Below are 21585 nucleotides of genomic sequence, written 5' to 3'. Positions count from 1 at the left end.
TGGGGCCGTATTTCTGGCAAGTAATTGAATCTAACTCCTTTAGTATTAACCATTAACACTTTTAGATTGTTCCAGGACACATGCTAGATTTCATTAGGGCTCACGAATTAGCTATGCATAACTGTGGTGAGGGTCTTTCTGAAAGGAAGACAATTGTCATCTTTCCTACTGAATGCAGAAAGTGCTGAGAAGTCAACATGAAGACAGCCCATTCCTCTCAAATTTTATTTTGTTTTGCATGGGAGATGAAATTTTTTCTCCCTAAAGAAACAACTCTGTAATTGCTACTCATAGGGTTTATGCTTACCGAGGTCTTCAATGTATATCCCAGCACCAAAAAGGGTCTATTTATTTCCTTTGTTGATGTTGAACTTTTCCTGTCTAAATTTCTTGTTTTTTACTTATTCATTTTTATTGGATATTTTAATTATTTGGATTTCAAATTTATCTCATTTTTCAGTTTCCCGTCTACAAAACTTTATCCCATTCCCCCACCACAGCTTCTATGAGGGTGCTCCCCCACCAACCCACGGACATCCACTTCACTGCCCTGGTATTCTCCTAGACTGTGGAGTCTAGTCTACACATGACTAAGGGTCTTTCCTCCATATACAGCTGGAGCCATGGATCCCTCCATGTGTACACTTTGCTTGGTGGTCTAGTCCCTGGGAGCTCTGGTGTGTCTGGTAGGTTGAGATTTCTGTTCTTCTTAGGGGGTTCCAAACCCTTGACCTCCTTCATTCATTTCCCTAACTCCTCCATTGGGTCTAATTGCTCAGTCCAATGATTGACTGCAAGCATCTCTTTCTGTGTTTGTTAGTCTCTGGCAAAGTCTCTCAGGAGACTTCTCTATCAGGCTCATGTCAACAAGCACTTCTTGGCATCAGCAATAGTGTCTGGGTTTGGTGTCTGTATATGTGATGGATCCCAAGGTGGGGCAGTCTCTGGATGGCCTTTCCTTCAAGCTCTGCTCCACACTTTGTCCTTCTAGTTTATTTAGAAATGATCATTTCTGGGTTAAAATTTTAAGATGAGTAGATGATCCTGTTCCCCAACTAGGAGCCTTGCCTAACCTCTGGATGAGCTCTCTAGAGTTTCTTCCTCCTTTGTTGGACAGTTCAGCTAATCTCATCTCCTTTGGGTCCTGGTAAGCTCTTGCTTTTTTGGTATCAGGGACTTTGTGGTGGCTACCCACAATTCCTCATCCTCCATTTCTCTACACATCTGTTCAATTCCCTGACAATCTGAATATCATCCTGGTCTCCTCCCACACCTGTTCCTGTCCCCTTTTTTCCCTCCTCCTCCTCTTCTCTTCTCATTATCTGGTAGGATAATTCTTTTCTAGGATAAACACGATCCTGTTCCTAAAGTTTCTTTTTCAATGCATATATACTTACAAAATATATGGGCTTAAACCAAAATTTTGAAACCTTGATCCCGAGTGTTAGTGGTATGCAATTTCTGTTGTATTACATTAAAGATTTTCTATACTTTGTTTTAACATTTGCTCATTGCAAATTCTTCAAAAGAAAGATTTATTGGTTGGCCAAGAAAGAATCGAAGATGACCTACTGGAAGGAAATCAGCTAGATTTGATGATCTGTGACTTTAAGGCCAGGCTAGTGGGAGGCATTTTACCACCAGCCTCTGTCCAGTAGGATATCCCTAAGAATTTACAACTGTGTCTGTGTGAATTGTGTAACTGATGAGAACTTTGGTGGAAATTTCAAGATTTTTTTTAAACCTGATGAGTTTTTCATTAAACAAGCTACCAACAATATATGTGGTTAAAAAAACTGTTCTGCAATCAGGACTCTAAAATTTCTCCTTCATTCTATGTTCTCTTCAGTTTGTCAGCAGTGCTGGATGGATAGATATCATCTACTCGTGTGTTTTCAGTTGGTAAAGAAATCTCACCACTCACTACAATGCAAATGAGACTCATTGTTGACATTGGTTAGGCCTATTGCACAGACGCCAAACTAGAAAGGTCCAACACTGGCATCATGTGACTTAATTGGAATATTGATTTGATCCGCTAAGATCATCAACTTGTCCCTCATTGCATAATAGTACAGGCTGCAGACAGAATATAGGTCATACTCCTGACAGAGTGCTGCTCACTGGAAGTGAAATATTTATTTCCAAGCAGCCACCCATCCCTTTGAAGCACCAAGCATGTTTATGGAATAAGATAAATAACATTAGAATCTGACTTAAACTGCTCTGTGTAGCATCTCTGTAGAATTCTCTCATTGCTTTCTCCACTGGGAAAGGCCTCTATCAAAGCAGCTGTTCACTTACTTCTAACCTGCACATTGCTAGTGCTCTTTTCATCTCAATCCTCTGTGCCAATCATTCTCCCTTCAATCTTTCCTTTCTTTCTTCTGAATTTATTTTGGCCATATTAGGTACTAGATATCCTGAACATAAACCTCCTTAAATCCAGAGAAATATTGCTCAGTCATGGCCCTGACTCAATCACTTGTACGCTGTTCACGTTACAGCAATCAAACAAAAATACTTCCTGCTATTGAATTTGTTTTTCAGCATTATTTTAATTCAATATTTCTTAAACTTCAATATTGTTGCTGTTTCTATTGTTATCAAAATACTTTCTCAGTGCATCCTCATCAGCAGCTTTGAAACAATAAAGTTCATTGACCTCTGTATTTTACATTTGGACCCTCCAGCTCTTGATCACCTCTGTGGATTGTCACAATCTGTATTAATCAGACTTGGTTCCTCAGAGTAGTTTTCTACTTTATATCAGAGGGTTATCTGGAAACCTACAAGAGAAAAGTGGTAACCTGGAGTTTCAATCCCAAAGCTTATTTTGAGGTGACTTTTTAATAATATCTTTCCAGCTGATCTGATTACTCTAATTGCAAACATCTTCAGAATCTACCGATTCTTCAGGCTTACCTTGTCTTACATCTTTCTCCCCCCCCCCTCTCTCTGTCTCAGTCTCTTTCTTCATTCCCTCCCTGTCTTTCAATATCTATTTATATCTCTCATTTCTTTTTAGTGCATTAAGTATACAGGCAGAGATAAAGAGTAACACATCATATTTCTTATTTAGTCTTTTAGCCCTAATCTTCCAGACTTCCCTTTCCTCTGAGCTAAAATTTGTTTCTTGAAGATACCTGAGAAATTTGAAATTCAAAATATCAATACTGAAGACACTTAATGTGAAACCCTTGCTCTATTGGAAATGAATACCAGCCATTTTGCCATAAATAAGCAATCAGCTGTGATAAAGAATAGATCAGCATTAAAGAGCTAAAATCTCTGGGAAGTCATTCCTCAGGGTCGCCATTCAGAAACTGTGTTCCAAAAATGACGAGGAAATAAGTCTTTTGCTTACTAACTTTACAGTGACAAAATTCACCTTAGAGCTACAGGATATGAAGGAAGGAATATTTCATGGACAGCCATTGAGGCTTTTCACTGGGGGGGTGGGTAGGAATGTATTTCCTGAAGACATGCATGAAGAGGTTACTATTGAATGTAAAATTCAGTTGCTGCAAGGAACCCTAGTATTTGGGGGATGCAAGAATAATAGGATAACCAGAACTATCAGCAACAACCACAGGGAAGAAATAGCCATAGCTATCTTTGATACAATAAAAACTGTACATGTGCTGCACAGGGCAGAGCTAGAAAAGTACCCAATTGCCTTGAAAGATATCAGAAAATAGTAAGTGGATCACAAATGATAATGTATTGAATTATAAACATTGCTGAGGTTTGACTTTGCATTCCTTACATTGTTTCTTCATTGTTCTCTCTTAAAGAGAAAAGGTACTTAAAACAATAGAACAACAATGGCTCCTTCTCTAAGATCAACAATTGACAAATAGGATCTCATAAAATTAAAAAGCTTCTCTCAGGCAAAGGCCACTGTCCATTGGACAAAATGGCAACCCACAGATTGAGAAAAGATCTTCCACAACCTTACATCTAATAGAGGGTTAATATCCAAAATATAAAACTACTCAAGAAGTTTTACTCAATACGACTAAAAAATCCTATTTAAAAATAGGATGCAGAGCTAAACAAAGTATACTCAATGGGGGAATCTCAAATGGCTCCGCCACACCTAGAGAAATGTTCAACATCCTTAGTCATCAGGAAAATGCAAATCAATATGACCCTGAGATTCCACCTTATACCAATCAGAATGGCTGAGATCAAAATCTCAGATGCTAACAAGTGCAGGTGAGAGTGTGGAGAAAGAGAAATACTACTACTTTGCTGGTGGGACTGCAAGCTGTTAAAATCACTTTGGAAATCAATTTGACAACTATTCCGAAAATTGGACATATTTCAAATTGAGGATCCAGCCACTCCTGTGCATATACCCAAAAGATGCTGCAACATATAACAAAGACACATGCTCTACTATATTCCTAACAGCTTTATTTATAATAGCCAGAAGCTGGAAACAACCCAGATATTTCTCAATAGAGAAATGGGTACAGAAAATGAGATACATTTGCACAATGCAGTATTACTCAGATATTAAAAACAATAACTTCGTGAAATTCATAGGCATATGGATGGAACTAGAAAATATTATCTGGAATGAGGTAACCTAAGCACAAAAGAACAGACATGATATGCACTCACTGATAAGTGGATATTATCCCAAAAGCTCAGAATATCCAAGATACAATTTATAGACCATATGAATTTTGAGTCCTTCTTAGAAGGGAGAACACAATACTCATGGGAGGAAATACAGGAACAATGAGTGCAGCAGAGACTGAAGGAAAGGCCATACAGGGACTGCCCAGCCTGTTGATCCCTTCCATATGCAGCCACCAAACCCAGTCACTATTGCTGTTGCCAAGAAGTGCTTGTGGACAGGAGTGTAATATGAAAGTCGTCTGAGAGGCTTTATCAGAGCCTTACTGATACAAATTAAGCAGCTAACCATCCAACTGAGCAGAAGGACCCCAGTTGAGGCGTTACAGATAGAACTGAAGGAGATTATAGGATTTACAACCACATACGAAGAACAACATTATCAACCAACAAGACAACCCAGAGCCCCCACAGACTAAACCACCAACCAAAGATTACTTTATGTGGGGACACGTGGCTCCAGCCACCTATGTAGCCGAGGATGGAGTTGTCTGGCATCAACAGGAGGAGTATTCCTTGGTCCTTGGAAGGCTCTTTTCCCTAGTGTAGGGGAACGCCAGGGTGTTGAGGTGGGAGTGGGTCTGTGGGAGGAGGAGCATCCTCATAGAAGCATTGGGAGTGGGGATGGGAGAGGAGGGAAGCAGGAAAGTGAATAATATTAGAAATTTAGATACATAAACTATCCAATAAAAAAGAGGGAGAAAAAAGTAATGTATAAATGCAAAAAATATTCTTTGAAAACCTTTCATGGTTTATTCCCTCACATCTGTAATCATATCCTTCAGTGGATATAAACAAACTAATTACTATAATTTTGTGGCCAGCCTAGGCTAGAGATTGAGATTGTTTCTCAAAGTTTCTGAAATAAAGAAAGGATAGTCAAAAGAAGAAATTATGAAAATGAGAGGAGGAAGAAGACAGGACTCCAAAATTCAGGGATAATGAAAAGCTCAGAAGACACGGGTTAAATGATTATCAAATGTAAACTAGAATTCTCTGCTGTGAAAAGGAGGGGACTTGGAAAAACTGAGCATTGTTAGAGTTCTCCCAAGCGAAACAAAAACAATAGGTACACAATACGTTTTATTCCCAGATAGTGGACCCTGTATCCTTTGTTTCAATTTTAAGATCGATGAATTCCATACTGCTACAATTCTTCTAACTGCCCCATATTAAGTAATCATTGAATTGGTCTCTTATAAGTCCTCTTCATTATATACACATGGTAAGCAGTACATAGAAATTTTTATAAGTTGCAAAAATAATACTGTCAATTCTCTAATTGGAATCAACTGCAGAAATCACAAAGGCATGATTTCTATCCATAGAATACATAGTATAGATTAATGCATACATATACAGGATTTTATTCTTAGAAACTATTAAGGTGGTTATTCCCCTTTTCAACTTGATGAGACCTAGAATCACCTGAGACACAAGCTTCAATCATGACTGAGCAGGAGTATCATAAATAACTTAATTTAGGTAGGAGAACCTGTTTCGTGGGTAGCAAAAGTTGTGGATCTTAAGCATTGGCCTTTTCACTAACAGGTTGACTCTCTCTGTTCCAAGCAATAAGTCTAAAACCCAAAGCTCAGAGAATGATACTTTTATATAATATCCACAAATACTCATTACTTTTAAAATAAAAATGTAATTTATTTAAAAATAAAGGTTATGAGTTTTCAGCATCCTAATTCCACCTTGAAACCTTATCTTGATAGCTGAAAAAAATTTACATTGATTTTCTTGTTATCTAACCCTATATAATTCTTAACTTTTGTCACTATTGTATAAAATCTGAAAGGTAAACTGATTCATGGTATAACAACCTTAACCTTGATCTGCTCAGGGACAGATGAAGATGGAATGATTATGTTAAGACCCGATCTATTCTACACAACAACCCCATGTCTAGAAAGTGATATTGATACAGTGTATTTAAAAATAACAAATCAGTTCTGTCTGATTACGTACTTTCTGCTAGGCATCCGCTGAGAGCTTTGACAAATACAACCCTACTGCATTGTAGTTTCAGTGGATTTTTCCTTCTATGAATCAGGATTTGAGAGGTATCTTAAAAATACAAGATGGTAGATGACAGACAGATCTTTTCAAGAAAACTTAAACTTCTCCAGCTTTGGCAGAATCTTCAGAGAAAGTGATCTGCAGTAGCACAATCTGTTTATGAGTGGTCAACACCTCCTCTCAGCATGGCATGAATTGATAAATTACCATGCATATTTGATCACTCTTACATCACAACAATTTTAGTTACACAGGGATAGCTTCTAAACGTTCTGTCATGGGGTAGGAAGCAAAGAATTTCCATATGTAGTCTGCAACAATTTTTCCATAATTTTATAATGTACAGTACAGATTGTCCAAATATAAATCACAGTTTGTTGTGTTTCAGTAAGTCAAGGATATACTTGGTGGAGTATGGTAGGGTTTGGTGGGAAGAATTTCCTCAGCAGGCCCAAACAAGGGCATCTCTCCGTTAGAGTGAATAAGACAGGTCTAGTACAGAATAGAGTTTATTTGGTGGCATGAAATGGGTGTGTTGAGAAGGAGTAGAAGGAAAGAACGGGAAGAGGGGGCAGGAACATGTGGAGAAAGGAGAGAGGTAGAAGGAGCTCAGAGAAAGAAAAGTGGCAGGGAGAGAAAGAGAAAAGAGGCTAAAAAGTCCCTTTTATTGCAAGCCAGACCTACCTGGATGTTGCTAATAACTGTTTCGTGGAGCCTAGAAGAAAAAAAATTTAAGGTGCTAACATATCTCCGTTTTTGTTTAATTAAAAATAGGAGAAACTAGAAAGAGGTGGTGGTGAATCTTCAATAGGGTCAATGTGATCTTTTGCTCTTTTGATCCTGCCAATTTTGGGGTGATGTGGGAAAGCTAAGAAAATAGAGACAGGGATGTTGGTCAAGGCTTAGGAGATTTGTAAGTTTCCTTGCTTTCCAGGGTCTGGGGGAACATCTGTAGGTAGGAAGATGAGGGCCCAAAGGAGTGCCTGTGTCTGTGAGAATAGGAGAGTAGGCTGGGTCTTCCATGGGTTGCTCTTCTAGAGCTTTCCTGGATGTAGAGTTTGAGTAGATGCCTAGAATTGAAAATGAAAAATAGGAAACACACACACACACACACACACACACACACACACACACACACAAGGTAGAAAATAAAGTTTAGTAAGTAAGGTTGGAGAAAAATAACTTTTTTTAGTGTACATTTGAAACGCTTAGTTCTTGGTGGTTGAGATAAGGAGATGCTCAAATCCAGGGAACAGGAGAGGAATAGGGAACAGGTAGAAACTTGGCTATTGATTGGCAGATGGTGCCTGCTCAGTTCATGAGAGGTAGATCTGAGTGTGTTTCCTGGAGCTTATAAATTTACAAAAGAGAAGTTTGTTAATACCATGAACAGTGTTTATACTGAGCTTAGGGAAGACAAAAGTCTTTTGGGGAGCAGAAGGAATAAGAAGGACTTCTATCTAGAAGAATGAATAGATATAAATTTGGTATGATGAAAAACTTTAAGTTTCTATTTAAATGATAATAAAAAGTTGATGACCTTGTGAACTTGATAGATGAGTAAATGGATTTACTGTGAGAAATACTTCAAGTTATGAAACTTAAATTTGTAACTTTGATAGTGGATATTTTAAAATTAGCTTGAGATATACTTTAATATATATTTAGAAGACAATCAAAGGAAACATAATATTTGAACTAGTGATTATAGAAGTAGGGTCACATAGTGGAATATTTTTCTACGGTTAGGCTCATTTAACAAAACTCCATGGATAAGAATTAGAATTTTTAACTCTTAAAGTCTCAATACAACAACCATACAGTATGGTGAAGAAATATGAAACATTTAGTCACTGAAACCTTAGTTTAGATAAGGAAGTAGGAGAAAGTTTCATCTGTGAAAGGTTACATCTGAATTTGTATGTCGTTTATCATGAACCCTATGAGTAATGCAAGCCTGCCGTCTATTTTATCATAGATAAGAGAGTCTTAACTATTTAATGAATAGACTTATGAGCTAATATAGCAGTGGATTATCTAGTGATAAGCAGCCCGTTGCCTGTTTTCTAGTTGTCAAGCTGCAATTAGCTTAGCTTCAATTTAATCAGAAGTCAGAGAAGAATAAAATATAATCTTGATCTAATATATTAATTAAAAATGACAGAAGTTAGTCTATAATCCATTACCTAAACAGTTTCTCCAGGTCCCTCTGGTCTCCATCACAACTCATGCAAAGGTAGTCTGTTCATCAGGCCTAGAAGATGAGAGGCTCTCCCTGTGGAGAAGGAATATGGGAGCAATGACTAACCTTGTCTTAGGCATTATGATACATTTAATTCCCTGGGTGCCCTCTGTTTGTCTACAGATTAGCCTGAGCACTGGCAGCAGGTAAGGAAAAAGAACCATCTCTCTCAGTGGTCATTGTACAACAATCCAGGTAGAGTCACTTGTCACTATGACATATCATCTTGGAGATCTTGTGCAAGTTCTCTGTGATGATTTGGAGGTCTCGGTCTGTCACAATATACTTAAATATTTAATGTTAAATTTAGCAGATTTCTGACAAGATTGAGAGCTGGGATCTGTTAAGTATATCTGAATTAGATCTGCATCTGTTGTTAATTATTTGTTCTGGCTAATATCAAGAAGTAAAGAGCTTATGAGTTAATGACAGAATTACAGCAGCAAAACAAGGCTCAACATATATTTATGGGAGCTATCATTTTTACTCTTGTAAATCTTAAATTAGTATTAAAATTATTTACCACAGCTGGATAGAAATAATATAAAAAGTTTGTCTTAATTGTTAAATGTCTTTGGAGACTTTCATTCAGGCTGTTCTCCTAATGACAGATGTGAAGTAAGGACTGACCATAACAAACATGGCAGATAGTCATGAGACTGCCTTCATCCAAGATGGTACTGAAGCTATACCTCCACCTGTGTTGGTTATATCTTTGAACCGAACAACATTTATCTATAGAAGCATGACTATGTATCAACAGATGCAAACATAAAAAGATACAAATAGACTTGTTTTGTCTGGTGGACAGGGCATTATGGAGATTTTCCCCTGTCACTGCAAGCAGCCTCAGCCACTGTGCAGGTCCTAGCATCACAGACTGAGCAGCACACTCTAAATGGTGGTGTGGCACACCTGAGGCAGGCTCATAGAGTAGCTCTGCTGCTCCTTCTCACACCACAGCCTGCTTAGAGCTACGGTAGACCCGAATGGAAAGGAATCAGAAATAAAAGTTTCCAAGGAGGTAGAAATGTAAGACTACACATTGGACCAAACAGCCGCTAGCAGCAGTGAAAAAATATCTGGCGAGGCAAAGGATCAGGGACCAGAGACCAAGCTAGTTGGATCAAGAAACAAACTGGTTGAAAGGAAAGGTGGGCAAAAGCCTGCACAGAAAAAAATCTTCCATTTTTCAGATTGCTGCTGGGAGATGTCAAAAGTTTTTTTCAATGTGTGGTTAGGTGGCCATTTAGAGTTACTATTTATAAGGCATTAGAAAAAATTTGGAAGTCTTTAAGGCCAGGAGGTGTCCCAGTACAGATCTTAGAAATAGCAAAGTAGCCATTGTCTTAGAGTGAGAATAGTAGTTATTAAGCTTATAGATTCCAGAGTTCCAATGATCAATTAATAACTCAGAATGGAATGAGCAACCAGGCTAGATTGTCAGAACACCAGGTGATAACCTAGGGGTTGAGCTGGGACCAGCTGCTGAGCTGTGGAGCCAGTGCCCAAGGAGAATGGTTTGCCTAGGTTTAGGATTTTTCAGCAGTGAGAGAGAAACCATCTCAAGGAGGGAAATAGAGCCCACCCAGTGGTAAAGGACCTAAGATGAGGAGTCAGCTAGAAAGGCCAGACATCCTCTGTTGCCAAGGATATTAGAGGTTGTGGGTGTGAGCTAAATAGACACCAGTGGCCATTTCCCCTGACTAATGTCTGAGTGGCAGGAGGGCATCTTCCCAATTTGCCCATGTTTGGGTAGAAAGGAATATTGAGCCAATTGCTGGAAAGTCCATGAAGTGGCAGGAAATGTGAATCTGCCAGTTTGCAAATCCAAGTTATAATGCCAAATGATGTATTTTATAAAGTCAAGGATATATTTTGCAGAACAAAGTTTATTGTTATGGGTTGCATCAGCAGCCTCATGCTGAGGCATCTCTTCCCCCAAGGTAACAGCCATAAAATGGGTCTAGTATAGAATAGAGTTGAGATTGGGGAATGGGAAGTGGAGATGGGAAGGGAGTAGAGACGGAGAAGATGATGGAGAAAGAGGAGAGGAGGAGGGCACTTGGGAACACAGAGAGAAAGGGGGAATGTAGAAGTGGAGTGGAAGAAGTGGGTCAGAGAGATAAAAAGGGGTAGAGAGAGAGGCTAAACATTCCCTTTCATAGCAAGCCAGGCCTACCTGGCTGGACCTAGGTAACAGTTGGGTGGGATCTAGAAGAATGCTAAGGCGCTAACACATTTATTAATTCCTTATGCATTTCCTTTTCCTATGTAGTCTTTTACTTGCAGAAAGGATATTGCTAAGTCATATTTACATTTACTGGAAAATAATTTTGTATGGACATTTAAAATCAGAAGCCATTCTACATTATGTTCGTACTTTCTTTCTCATAATCAGCAGGCATTTATACCACCAAGCTTGAATGTTCATAGAAGAGCCTGAGAGATGTTTCTGCTTATAAAACAAGGAGGGCTCTGCATGATTTCCAATCATTTATGTCGAGAATGTCAAAACTACATGGAACTGCATATCTGAAGTCATACACAGTCTTTGGCACCTACATACATCAACACTATGTTCAGGCACACACACACACACACACACACACACACACACATACACACACACACACACACACACACAGAGATAGAGAGAGAGAGAGACAGAGAGAGAGAGACAGAGAGACAGAGACAGAGACAGAGACAGAGGCAGAGAGACAGAGACAGAGGCAGAGAAAGAGAGAAAAGAACAAACAGAGACAGAGACAGAAGCTGAGTGAGAGACAGAGATGCAGAGAACGAGAGAGACAGAGAGAAATATACATAAATGATTAAAACTAACGTTAATGGGAAACCTGGGAACTTCCCAAGGGTGAACAGGGAGGCCTAATTTTGAGACACAGTGTGGATGTCCAAATTTCTTGGACTGTAGAGAACAAGGTATTCAACATCATAAAAAATGATTAAGAATCCCTTGTATAAGTTGCAGAGTTGGGATGTATTAGTGGACCCACTAACAGTGCTATCTCCAAAGTCAACTGTCGGTTGTCTCTGGTCCCTTAAAAAATGCCACTCACACAATTGCATTTTTCTTATTTATTACAACTTCAACAGTATCCAGAAACCTGGAGAGAGTCTTTGACAACATCATACAGGGAAACGAGTCTCCAGAGCTAAAGGGGAAAATGGTAATCTCAAGATGCTCCAGGGAACCCTGATGTTGGAACATGACTCCTTAATCATCTAATTCACAATGTCCGGTATCCATGTGGCTAAAATAAATGTAGTGATTGAAAGCATCATCATCCTCATCCTCATCCTCATCCTCCTCCTCCTCCTCATCATCATCATCATGAACAACCTAGGTAACCATGTTGGCACATGACTTTCCTTCTAGTATTTAAGAAGCAGAAACTCTCGATCTCAGAGTTCAAAGCATGTCTTGTCTGAAAAGTGTGGCACAAGTCCAGCAAATTCTAATGAATAATACTCTGTTTTAAAAATAAGCAAACAAAACTAAATAAAAAGTGTATCATAGCAACATTTTTTAAAAAAATGATTGAAATAAACTTCATCACTGAAAGATTAACCGATTCTTTTATTAAACAACAAATATTATGTTCTTGGTAAGGTTTTCATTTACATGAACATATAGGAAATTTGAAAAATATACCTAAGAAAGTAAAACATGAAGAATGCAGAATGTTGGTAAGGGATCAACTTTTATTCCTTAGTGATTTCTCATCATAGTACTACAAGTATAGAGAGCTTTTGTACATTCCCTAGTTTGGGTTAAATTTTTTCTAAGCACTCTTTCTTTCCTTCGTATAGAGATCTAAAGGTGAATATAAATCAGTATTACACAGTCCCCATTGCCCCGGAAATACTTGAATATATTCCTGACTGCCTTTTAAAGGAGCTTGAGAAGATCCTTCTCTTCAATACTTGCAATAGAAAGGTTAAATCTCATCGTTGCCTGCTTATGTCTTAGGGTTAGAAAAGATTTTGAATCCTTGGAGCCCGGAAACATGTTCACATGTGTGATTGGAGGGTTGTTCTGGTTCACTAGGAGAGACTAAGGTTTGGGACTATGATTAATCAAGACAGTGCAGCAAATTCTGCTCAGAGAAAAAGACAGTCAAAGTTGCCTGTTGCATCCACCATAGGAATCATCAGCAAAGCAGGGCAGCAATCCATGTCAGCTCCCAGTTTGATCTCTTGTTTCTTTTTAGGTAGACATGATTTTTACACATTAAGTACTGCAAATATGTTGCATTTAGAGAATTGTTCTATAGCTATCAAGTCTTTGAAGAATCAGTTCAGAAAGCAGTTACATCTGGACCTGGATTCCTTTTTCCTGTCCTGTGTTGTGTTGGCTTTAGTGGCCCTACTTTTGAGCTTTCAATGTGCATTGCTGCTTTATTTCAGTTCTCTTACAGGGTGAACCTAAATATTTCATATAATTGACAGTATTGTACGTTATTGGTGTGTGTGAGTAATGACAGTCAGATTGAAAAAGAGGAATATTTGGTTGGTATACAGATGCTGCATAAAAATAATATTCACAAAGGAATAAATTAGGTTCTGCCATGCCCTGGAGGATATGAATCACTTAAGGATTAATATCCAGTTTATCATCAAAGGAAAACCACAGTAGTATGAGTTCTGACACTATGATAGTTATAAGAAAGAAAAGGGGTTTCCAAAGTGTGTTTAAGAGAGAGTGGCAGAGAGTGAATTCAGGTGTGTGAAGTGCCATAATATGGAAATGTGGATTATCTTTCACATAACACAGACACACACACATATGTATAAATATATATGTATATATGTATATATCAATAAATATATATAATAGTGGTAATAATAATAAACTTTTATTTTCTGAGATCTAATAAGGTAATTTACTTTGAATATATACAGTTTTTATTGACTTTAGATATGTGTCATTTATTAATATATCTTTTAATTTTGTAATGTTGCCCAGATCCCACAATAACCTTGTGAATTAGGAGTAACTTTCCTTGGATATGTAATCGTTTTTATTTTGATCTTTCCCCTGATTTGTTATGCAAAATAGCATGCTAATTTCTTGTTTTTGGCAATTCTTCATCAGAAAAATCAACAACGGTTTGTCTTTTCTTTTTGTTTTATTTGCTTGTTTGTTTGTTTGCAGGTTTTTTAGGTATTTTTCATCAAAAATGGTATTGTATTTTATATTTTTATTGAAAATTAATTTAAATGCCATCGACAATAATTATGGTTTCCCTTTTTTATACTCCTCCCAGTTCCTTCCAACCTCCCTTCTCTTCTATATCTAATTCCTTTCAGTCTTTCTTTAGAAACGCACATCCAAATTACAACAACCAAACATAACAAAATGAAATACAGTAAGATAAACAAAAATCATGATATTGAATGTTGACAAGGCAATGCAACAGAATAAACAGTGCCACAGTAGTAGTCACAAGGATCAGAAACCCACTTGTTAACTCACTTAAGAATCCCATAAAAACACTAACTGAGTGTTAGAAGATATGAACAGAAGACTCAGTGCAGACTGTTATAAACTCTTGAACAGGGAGGTCCACAGAGGCATGTCCTTTCCTTTATGTCATTGTATTTTGTTTTCTTTCTCAAAATGTTGTTTGGATTCAAGATTTATAATGTATATCCAAAGTACAAGCCTGTGGTGACCCAGGCCTATAGCACTCTGAGCGGTCTTGAGGTTTTTGCTTCTGAAGATACGTGCTTAAATAATATAGCTATAGCATAGTAATACAATACCATACACCTTTGTTATGTTAATTATGTAGCATATACTTAAATCTGACATGATGTCTCCTACAACTCTTTTATTATTCATTTTTCTTCTACAATAAATATCTTTTTGTTTTCTGTATAAGATTACAACAATGTTTTTAATTTGCATGTATATTACTGATTACTACATTGAACAGGTGAATTGCTTTTGTTAGAATAGCAATTTCCATGAGAATAGCCCTGACAATCCCTGGCCATAAGAGGCATGTCAAGCTCTGTTTTCTGTTTTAATTTTTATAAATTTGCTACTTGTATACCTTATTTTCATTGTAACTTTTCAAATTTTCTACAGGTATAATATAGATATCATGTTGCTGGTATATATATATATATATATTTATATTATATTTAACAATGTGGTATATAAAGTTATAATTTATATGTATTGTATATGATATTGGGTGTATTATTTGTTTCTTAAAATATTTATTACAGAAACGTGATTTTTTCATTAATTTTGATCCTGGATCTTTACTGAATATAATTACTATCATTATGCATTTTCAACTATTTAGCAACTTTTACTTATAAAATCCTATCACAAATTGACTTCTTCTTCTCCTACTCCTACTGCTTTTATATCTTTCATTCCTTTTGCTTCCCTAAGATTCCTAATATTGTTCAGAATAAGACAAGAAGTGTTTTTGTTTTGTTTTGTTCCTGGTTTTGTTTTTGATTTTAACGAAAATGTTTTGAGCTTCTTCATTTACCAGGATGCTAGCTTTTAGTTTGTTTTTCGTTGACTTAATGCTGGAATAATTTATTTTTATCCTGACCAGTGACCACATTTCTAAGGAAACAAGTCACTTGCTACCCTACGAAACATTTACTCCAATAGCAATGTCTACATGTACAGTTGGAGTACGGAGAGAACCATCATCCTCCATCCTTGACTTTGTCCTTGGTCTTGTGAGGGGTGCACATTTAACTGTAACCATTGGAGTTCATGTATGCAGCAGCAATGCTATTTCACAGTATTTCTCTAATCCTCTAGTGTCATATAATTTCTGTAACTTTTTCTTTAATATTGCTTGATGCCAGGGCAGGTTGTTTTAGTTGTCCCAAATGTGGCTGAAAAATGATAGTTCCTTATTATCAGTATTTTAAGTACTTATTTATCCTTCTGCTAATCAAAAACAACTATAATAAGAGTCTTTTTATTTTTGGTTCTGTTTTTCGGAGCTGGGGACCGAACCCGAGGCCTTGTGCTTCCTAGGAAAGCGCTCGACCACTGAGCTAAATCCCCAACCCCTTATAATAAGAGTCTTAACTACTCAAAGAATAACCAGCATGTAACTATGGAAATTAACAGAAATATTTAAAAGGGAATTTGCCAAAATGACCATTTAGAAAAATATTATTAATATATTCTCTGCTAGGATCCCGAATTTCCTCAGGCATGTTTGTTGTCAATGTTTGGAGTACCATACTGGAATTCTCTCCTGCAGAAAAGGCATTGATTCTAATCAAGAATATGGTTGGTTACTTGAATAAGTAGTCTTACCATAGTTACACTATGAATGCATTGAACATGGCAGGTCATTAATGTAGTATATAAGGTTTATCAATGAATAAGAAAATTATGAGTTTCCCCCCGTACTTAGAAAATGCAAAGAAGCATATTCTAGCACTATTAAAAAATAACCATCAGGGAAAGGTTCCTGGATAGCTTAAGTTTGATTTCCAATGTGAAGCAAATGGAATCTATAGTCTCTAAAATAGAATGGTCTTACCATGAAGTTTGCAGTGTCAATTGAAAACATGTGCAATTGTTGATACATGCTTTCTGGGATTCTTTGACTTCCATTTTCTTTTATATTATTAATTATTTTAGGTGTTTACATTCCAAAAGCTATCTCCCCTCCCAGACTCCAATCTACAAGCTCCTCAAACTATCCTTCCTCCCTTTGCCTCTAAGATGGTGCTTCCCTATCCAACCATCCACTCATGCCTCACACCTTTAGCATCTTCCTTCTCTGGGGCAACAAGCCTCCACCAGCCCAAGAGCCTGCCCTCCCATTGATGCTAAATTAGGCACTCCTCTGCTACACATGTAGCTGGAGCCATGGACTCAACCATCATACTCTTTGATTGGCGGTTGTCCTTGGGGCATCTGAAGGATATAGTTCGTTGATATAATTGTTCTGCCTATGGGATTAAAATCCCCTTCAGCTGCTTCAGTCCTTCCCTTTATTCTTCCATTGGGTTCTCTGGGATCAGACTCTTTTCTGGCCTTGAGGATCTGCATCAGTCTTAGGTGCTATCAGAGCCTCTAAAAGGATACTTATGCAAGGCTCCTATCTGCAAGCACTTCTTGGCAGCAATAGTATTAGGGTTTGAGGTCCGCAACTGGATGGTTGTCAAAGTGAGGTGGAAACTAGATGGTCTTTCCTTCACTCTCTGGTGCATTTTTTTGACCTTGCACTTACTTTATACATAAACCTTTGTGGGTTGAAGAATGTGAAATGGGTAGATGGCCCTATCCCTCATCTGGGGGCCATGTCAATCTATGAAAGTTGGTCTCTTCAAGTACTATCTCCCCGCTGTTGGGTATCTTGGCTAATATCATCCACCTTGGGACCTGGGAGTTTCTTTCGTCCATGGGATCTAGGACATTCTAGTTCCCACTCCACAGCTCATCCCTGCCACGTATTTTTATTCATTTTCAAGCACTCTGGACTTCTCACTAGTCTCTTATCATGACTAACCCTCCCATGCCTTTATCACCCCATCACTTCCCCCACCCAGGTCCCTCTTTGCCTCTGCCTCCAATGATTATTTTCTCCCCATTTCTAAATGGAATCGAAGCATCCAACCTTTGAAATTCCTTGGTAAGCTTCATAGAGTCTATGAGTCATGGGAGTTCTGAGTTTTGGGGTTAATATCCACTTATCAGTGAGTACATACCAGGACTGTCATTTGGAATCTGGGTTATCATACTCAGGAGGATATTTCCTAGTTCCACACACTCGCCTTCAAAATTTGTGAAGTCTTTTTTATTAGCTGAGTAATATTCTATCGTGTAAAGGAACCAAATTTCCTGTATCCATTCATCTGTTGAGGGACATCTATGTTAATCCCAGCTCCTGTATATTATAATAAGGCTGCTATTAATATAAGAGAACACATGTTTTTGTTTTATGTTGGAGCATCTTTTAATCGATAGTGATCTTCAGGTAAAAATATTTCCAATTTTCTGAGGAACCACAAGACTAATTTCCAGAGTAGTTTTACCAGCTTGTCATCCCACCAACAATGGAGTAGTATTCATCTTTCTCCACATCTTCGTCAGCATCTACTGTCAAGTTAGTTTTTGATCTTTTCCTTCTAATGGGTGTGAGCTAGAATCTGAGGGTTGTTCTGATTTCCTTTTTTCTGAGTACTAGGTATGTTGAACAGTTCTTTAGGTATTTCTCGGTCATTCAATATTCCTCAGTTAAGAATTAACCATTTAACTCTGTACCCCATATTTTTTAAATTGGTTATTTGATTCTCTGGTGTCTAACTTATTAGAGTTCATTGTATATTTTGGACGATAGCTCTCTATCAGATATAGGATTGGTACAGTGCTATTTTGTCCTTTAAACAGTGTCCTTTGCCTTACAAAATATTTTCACTTTAGAGGGGTCCCATTTGTCAATTTTTTACTTCAAAGCATGAGCCACTGGTGCTCTGTTCAGGTATTTTTCCCTGTGCCAATGTGTTCAAGACTCTGTCCCATTTTTTTCTTCTATCAGATTCACTGTATCTGGTTTTATGTGGAGGTTCTTGATCCACTAAGACTTGAGAATTGTACAAGAAGATAAAAATAGTTCAATATCCATTCTTGTACTTGCAGACTTTGAGTTAGACCACTTCCAATTTTGAAAATGCTTAATTTTTTGATTGCACTCTTTGGACTTCTTTGTCAAAGATCAGTGAACATTCATGTGTGGGTTCATTTCTGGGTCTTCAATTCTATTGTGTTCATCTACCTGTGTGTCTCTGTATCAATATCCTGCAGTTTTTATCACTATTGATTTGTAGCACAGCTCGAGGTGAGGGATGGTGACTCCCGCAGAAATTCCGTAATTGTTGATAATAATTTTCACTATTCGTTGTTTTTTTCTTATTCCAGATGAAGTTGAGATTTGGACTTTCTATCTTTGTGACGAACTGAGTTGGGGTTTTGATGGGGAATTGCACTGGAACTGTATATTGCTTTTGGTAAAATGGACATTTTTATTATGTTAATCCTACTGATACATGATCATGGAAAGTCTTACAATTTTCTGATGTCTTTTTTGCGTTCTTGCTTCAGAGATTTGAAATTCTTGTCATACACACCTTTCACTTGCCGGTTAGAGTCACACCAATATATTATACTTTACTCATGGCTAATATAAGGGGTGTTGTTTCCCTAATATCTTACTCAATATGTTTGTATTTTCCATAGAGGAAGGCTACTGATTTGAGGTGCCACAACCTGGGCCAAAAAAATAGAAATCATCACAGTTCCATACATGAAGCATCATTAAGAATTAGGGAATTGATTTCCATATATTCTCCTCCTCTGACCAATGAAATAAATGCAATCTCCCATAAGTACTTTGATTTAATTTTAATGTCTTAAGCAGGATGACCATAACAACATCTATATTTTCTTTGAATTACTAATTTTTGAAAATAGATTTTTTCACACAATATATTCTAATTTTGTCATACCTTATATTCCCCTAACATATTCTTGCCACCTGCAGAACCACCTAATCCTAATGTTCTCTCTCTCTCTCTCTCTCTCTCTCTCTCTCTCTCTCTCTCTCTCTCTCTGTCTCTCTCTCTCCCCCCTTAGAAAATATACAACCAAATTAAAAAAAAGCTATACAAAATAAAACACAACCAGCAACCCTAGTAATAAGAAAAAAATCACAATAAAGAAGCACAAAGATACAGAGAGACATATGCCCACAAAAAATTATTAGTATGTTTAAAAATACAGTATATTGTGCGTCAAACAATAACTCAAGATATTAATGTTGAGTCACATTAGTTGTCTCTCTACTGCATGGAATAAGACTTGATCTTCTGTGTGGATTCTGGACTCAGGAGGGTATCACTGGGGTACACTAGTTTTTCCATTTGGAGAATTTGTCAAATAGAGATAGCTACTTGATGAAAGGTGGGAAATCACATGCCATTCCTGCTCTCAGTGTATGGACTGACCTATGGAGACACTATGCATGTTGTTATTTTCTGTATGTGTTCATATGTGCATCAGCCCTACTATGTCTGAAATGTATGTTGCTTGCTGGCATCCCTCCCAACATCACTGGCCTTAGTAACTTTTTACAATGGTTTCTAAAAATTTTACTGAGCCATGAAGGGGAATTTGGGTGGCAATATGTGATTTATGACAGAATTAACCAAGGTCTTCCATACTGCACACTGTAAGGATATGGGTCTCTGTTTCTGACACCATAAACAGTATATATTAGCTTCTATAGTGAAGGTGAAGTAATACACTTTATGATGGATATAACAGTGTTATTATAAATTCTTTTATTGATACATAGTGTAAGCAGGCATTGGTATATTCTTTTCGCACTATTCTCAGGTATTTTGCCATGGGAAGAAATGTCAGAAATGTGTTCTGTCTCAGTGAGTAGACCTTAGATCATCAGATAGTAGTAGCTTTTTCCCAAGCAGGTGCCACTCTTGCAGCAGAGTATCATGTAGGCAGCTGACTGTTGTAGGTCAAAGAATGCAGAGTTGAGTTGGTGTTTAAATTTTTCTTCATGTACCATGCAGAATACTTTTCAGTACCACGAACACTATTCAGTAGATAACGGCTTTAGTTAGGCACCTGCTTTTTTTCTTTATGTTCAACAGAAATGCAGTATCATCTTTTGAAATAGAGCCATCAACATTGTGCATAGGACAATCATGTTCTTAGGCATTGTCTGAGATGTTTGGTGGGATACGGGTAACTCAGGATGAGATTTTTATCCTTCCTTTACTATGAGTTCTATTGTTTTTTAACAGTTGAATAATATTCCATTGTGTTTTGTACGATATTTTCATTAACCATAGCCCTATTCGTGGACGGCTAGGCTGTATCCTTTTGCTTACTGATATGAATGATATGAAAAAATCTGGAGTACAATATTCCCAGGGTCCCAAGTGCAAAATCACACCGACTTCCAAAAAAGAAATACAACTGTGTGTTTTAACTAGCAGTGGATAAGGATTCTTATTATGCTTCACCCTTTCTACATTGTGTGGTCATTTATTTCATTGATCTTGGCAATACTTATTAGTGGAAGATAAAATTTTGATATGGTTTGAATATGCATATTCCTGATTACTAAAAATGTTGAATTTTTCTTTCAATAAAACAATCATTTGAAAGGACAATTATGAGTCATAAGAGGAAGATATTTTATTTGAATAGATAATGGATATTGCGGTAAAGCTTTGAAATTAGAGATACAGATAACTGTGTAAGGATTAGTATACAGAAAGAAACCAGAGCTAATAAGGCACCTAAAACCTTTGAGACATACTTCAGAGGAAGACAATAAGCAATGTCTGTCTGTCTGTCTGTCTGTCTCTCTCTCTCTCTCTCTCTCTCTGTGTGTGTGTGTGTGTGCGTGTGTAAATATACAGTTTTGATTTTTAATCATCATAAAAAAGGCCAGCCACACAATGAATACACCTTTGCCAATAAATTTAAGAAATGTCTAGTTCATAAGTAAGGGATGAGAAAGTATAATGTTCGAAGCTTCATGGGAGATCTTTTAATTGGATATTTTATATTTACATTTCAAATGTGATTCCCTTTCCTGGTTTTCCATCCATAG

General features: G+C 37.3%; 1 long non-coding RNA gene across 1 annotated transcript in view; it reads left to right on the top strand.

Moving 5' to 3' along the window:
• Positions 1 to 21139, top strand: part of LOC148007690 (uncharacterized) — a 124282-nt gene extending 103143 nt beyond the window's left edge. The window contains exons 16-18 of the long non-coding RNA XR_015646712.1: positions 12045 to 12288; positions 16126 to 16240; positions 18864 to 21139. This is a non-coding gene — a long non-coding RNA (uncharacterized LOC148007690). The remainder of the gene's footprint in view (positions 1 to 12044; positions 12289 to 16125; positions 16241 to 18863) is intronic.
• Positions 21140 to 21585: the final 446 nt, after the last annotated feature.

Source organism: Rattus norvegicus, chromosome 1 (assembly GCF_021556685.1).
Source record: "Rattus norvegicus strain SHRSP/BbbUtx chromosome 1, alternate assembly SHRSP_T2T, whole genome shotgun sequence".
In the NCBI taxonomy this organism is placed as follows: domain Eukaryota; kingdom Metazoa; phylum Chordata; class Mammalia; order Rodentia; family Muridae; genus Rattus; species Rattus norvegicus.
Note: the sequence above shows the minus strand (reverse complement) of the source record. Positions and strands in the feature narration are given on the sequence as shown.